This window comes from Elephas maximus, chromosome 12 (assembly GCF_024166365.1).
Source record: "Elephas maximus indicus isolate mEleMax1 chromosome 12, mEleMax1 primary haplotype, whole genome shotgun sequence".
Lineage (NCBI taxonomy): Eukaryota > Metazoa > Chordata > Mammalia > Proboscidea > Elephantidae > Elephas > Elephas maximus.
Genome location: NC_064830.1, coordinates 14,626,844 through 14,631,239, shown reverse-complemented (window position 1 = coordinate 14,631,239; position 4,396 = coordinate 14,626,844). Strand labels below are relative to the sequence as shown.

The window sequence follows — 4,396 nt, the reverse complement described above, 5'->3', positions numbered from 1 at the left end:
TATTTAAAAGAGCACAGGCCTTGACGTCAAGAAAACATGGTTCAATTCCAGTCTTTATTTGCCCTTAACATCTTTCCAGATGGCTTGCATCCAAGAATTATGAAGACATCATCAAAGAGTACCTGAAGTAAAGTAGAATTCTAATTCTGTCATTACTCATATAATTGCTTTGAGACTCTTTCTTTAAAAAAAAAAGAAAAAAAATTTTTTTTTTTTAGGAGTGATAAAATCGTCCTTGCCTGTCTCCAGATTTGTTTAAAGACCTAACGTGACAAATCCAGTAATAGTATTGTAAAGTACAACATGATAGAGACAATGTAAGGTATTACTTTGTGTTTCTTAATTTTCAAAAGACCATATATTTGCATGTTTTCAAATGGGCAACAAGAAGGTTAAGACTCAGATTAAAAGGAGGGTCAAGACCCAAGTTGGATGCCCAGAGGTGTATATATGTGTGTGTGAGAAATACATTTTTATCTGGGGGCTTTTTGAAAAATAGGATGAATTTCTCCCTGTATCTAAGTCCATCAGACAAACTTCTGAATAAACAATGTAACAAAAATGAGTGTTATTTTATTTTTTAACATTCTGGTACACTTGTGGGCATGATCTGAGGTCTTGTACTCTGTCCTGAAGTTTTCTTCAGATAGAGGGGGGCAGGATTAAGTGGGGGTGCAGACAGAGAGAGTGTCTCCTAAGTTACTGAATATATACTGTGTTTGGGACTGTCATATTCACTTTTCAAGTTTAGTACATGTTTGTATTTGTTTACAGTGTCATTATTCTAGTCTTTTCCTACTATCATGTACTATTAATTACAGATTAATCTTCTTAAAGTTCATAACTCATTCATCTCAATGTTTTGACTGGCTCACTGATTCAATTAAATAAAACAGAACCCTTTTCCTCCTGGCATTTGAGATGTCTACTGATCTTTATTCCTATCAACTTTTCTAACTATCTCCATTTTTGAAATGCATTCTTCATTCAAAGTAGATTACTCCTGATTCTCTGTGTACATACTGCATTTTCCTATCTGTGTTGCATTCTTCATACTTTTTCAGGTACTTGGATTTCCTTCATTCAGAATGTGTGGCTAGTTCTCACCAGTCCTTCCAGGCCTGGCACCCCATTCCCTCTGGCCTTCTTAGGAACTTTGATCTCCGGCTTTCCCTTCTCTCCTACATCTTATCTCTCGCCCATTCCACTGGATCATTTCCATTGGCATCCCTATCTGCTGTGAAATAGTCTACTTACATTGTTTTAAACTAAATATAGTCCCAACTCTGTTCTCTTTTTGTTACCAAACTTTTATATGGTCTACTATGAAACAATCACATGGTCTATTATGCTGGGAATGACAAACTGAAGAGCAATGACATCATATTTATTACCAAAAAGAACATTTCAAGATCCATCCTGAAGTACAATGCTGTCAGTGACAGAATAATATTCATTTACCTACAAGAAATACCAGTTAATACGACTACTATTCAAATTTACACAACAGCCACTAATGCCTAAGATGAAGAAACTGGAAATTTGTATCAACTTTTGCAGCCTGAAATTAATCAAGCTTGCAATCAGCATACATTGATAATTACTGGTGATTAGAAGCAGAAGTTGGAAACAAAGAAAAGAATCAGTAGTTGGAAAATATGGCCTTGGTGACTGAATCATTGCTGGAGATCACATGATAGAATTTTGCCAGACCAATGACTTTTTCATTGCAAGTACCTTTTTTCAACAGCATAAATGGCAACTAAAAAAAAAAAAAAAAAAATTTTTTTTATACACATGGACCTCACTAGATGGAATAACGGGAATCAAATTGACTATATCTGTGGAAAGAGACAATGGAAAAGCTCAGTCAGAAAAAGACAGCGGCCTACTGTGGAACAGACCATCAATTGCTCAAATACAAGTTCAGCTTGAAGCCAAAGAAAATTAAAACAAGTCCACAAGAGCCAAAGTACGACCTTGAGTATATCCCACCTGAATTTAGAGACCATTTCAAGAACAATTTGATGCATTGAACACTAATGACTGAAGACCAGACAAGTTGTAGGATGACATTAAGGATATCATACATGAAGACAACAAATGATCATTAAAAAAAAAAACAGGAAAGAACAACAAAAAGACCAAAATAGATGTCAGAAGAGACTCTGAAACTTGTCCTTGAATGTAGAGTAACTAAGGTGAACTAAAGAAATGATGAAGTAAAAAAGCTGAACAGAAGATTTTAAAGGGCAGCTGGAAAAGATAAAGTATTTACAATGAAATGTGCAAAGACCTGGAGTTACAAAACCAAAAGGGAAGAACACGCTAGGCATTTCTCAAGCTGAAAGAACTGACAAAAAAAATTTCAAGGCCCGAGTTAAAAAACCGAAGGATTCTATGGGCAAAATATTGAACAACACTGGAAGCATCAAGAGAAGATGGCAACAAAAGTGCGTGGGGTGAGAAGGTTGTGCTAGGAGTAGGGAAAGGAAGATGGGCTCAGCTGGAAGGCACAGCAGAGTGAAGGCTTTTAAATCCAAGGTCATGAAAAAACATCTGAAATTTATTGCCAGGACTGTGATGGTACAGGAAGGGAACATGGAAGGTGCATACAGGACCCTAAACAGAATTCTCACCACGGATGGGCTCATCGAGGCCATTAAGTAAAAGCAGTACTGTGAGAAGCCACGCCGCAGCAGATGGCGGGAAAGCTATGAAGCCTGCCAGGGAATCTACAAAATGGAAATGACTTGCCAGATCAACTTCTCGATGGGAAAAAATCAGGCGGACTAGTGGCAGGGCTGCTGAGTCAGTTTGTGTCGCCTTTCTTTCTTGAACCCATTTTCTCTTACTGTTTTCTACAAGAAACTCAATCACATCTATGCAAGTAGGCCTGCATAATACAAAAGTAATCCCACCACTCAGCTACAGACTTTCTTGTTTATTAAGGGAAAAAGACACTGAGTCAAGAATTAGTCTAGGGGGAGCGAGGAAATGTTCTAACACATAGTAGAGTATATCTACTATTTCTAACCCAAGTTTTATGAATTCCAAAGTAAGATCTTATTATTGGAAAAGATCTGTTACTCTTTACTGAACTACTCCCTCCCTACCCTCCCCCAACTGTTAAGTAAAGAGGAGAGAAAGCATTGTGTATTTGTAATAAATTCTGCTCCTGAAATTGCCATCCAAAAAAAAAAAGAAGAAGAAGATGGAAGGAATACAAAGAGTCACTACACCAGAAAGAATTGGTTGACACTCAATTATTTCTAGAGGTAGAATATGATCAAGAACCAACGGTACTGAAGAAAGAAGTCCAAGCTGCACTGAAGGCATTGGCGAAAAACAAGTTTCCATGAATTGAAGGAATACTAACTGCAATGTTTCAGCAAATGGATGCAGCACTGGGGGCGCGACTTGTCTATGCCAAGAAATTTGGAAGGCAGCTACCCGGCCAACCAACTGGAAGAGATCCATATTTTTCCCTATTCCAGGTAAAGGTAATCCAATGGAATGTGGAAATTATCAAGCAAATCATTAATATCACACACAAGTAAAATTTTGCCGATACTAATTCAAAAGAGGCTACAGCAGTACACCTACAGGGAACTGCCAGACATTCAGGCTGGATTCAGAAGAGATCGTGGAAGTAGGGATGTTACTGCTGATGTCAGATGGATCTTGGCTGAGAACAGGGCACATCAGAAAAATTTTTACCTGTGTTGTATTGACTATGCAAAGGTATTCGACTGTGTAGGTCATAATAAATTATGGATGGATAACCGGTACATAGACCAAGAGGCAATTGTTAGAGCAGAACAAGAGGCTACTTCCTGGCTTAAAATCAGGAAAGGTGTGCATCAGGGTTGTATCACTTCACCATACTTATTTAATTAGTATGCTGAATAATCAGAGGAGCCAACTATATGAAAAAGAACAGAGCATCAGGACTAGAGGAAGACTCATTAACAATCTGCGATATATAGATGACACAGCCTTGCTTGTTGAAAGCTAAGGGGACCTGAAGTGCTTACTGATGAAGATCAAAGACCACAGCCTTCATTGTGGATTATACTTCAACATAAAGAAAACAAAAATCCTCACAACTGGATCAATAAGCAATATCATGATAAACGGAGAAAATATTGAAGTTGTCAAGAATTTCACTTTACTTGGATCCACAATCAACCACCACAGAAGTAGCAGTCAAGAAATCAAAGGATATAGTGCATTGGGCAAATCTGCTGCAAAAGACCTCTTTACAGTGTTAAAAAGCAAAGATGTCACCTTGAGGACTGAAGTATGCCTGACCCAAGCCATGGTGTTTTCAATCGCCTCATATGCATAAGAAAGCTGGACTATGAATAAGGAAGACTGAAGAAGAATTCATTTT

The 4,396-nt window shown here is 37.7% G+C and overlaps 1 pseudogene; it reads left to right on the top strand.

The window, feature by feature from the left end:
• Positions 1-2,547: 2,547 nt before the first annotated feature.
• Positions 2,548-2,811, top strand: LOC126087411 (28S ribosomal protein S21, mitochondrial-like; annotated as a pseudogene).
• The last annotated feature ends 1,585 nt before the right edge of the window (positions 2,812-4,396 follow it).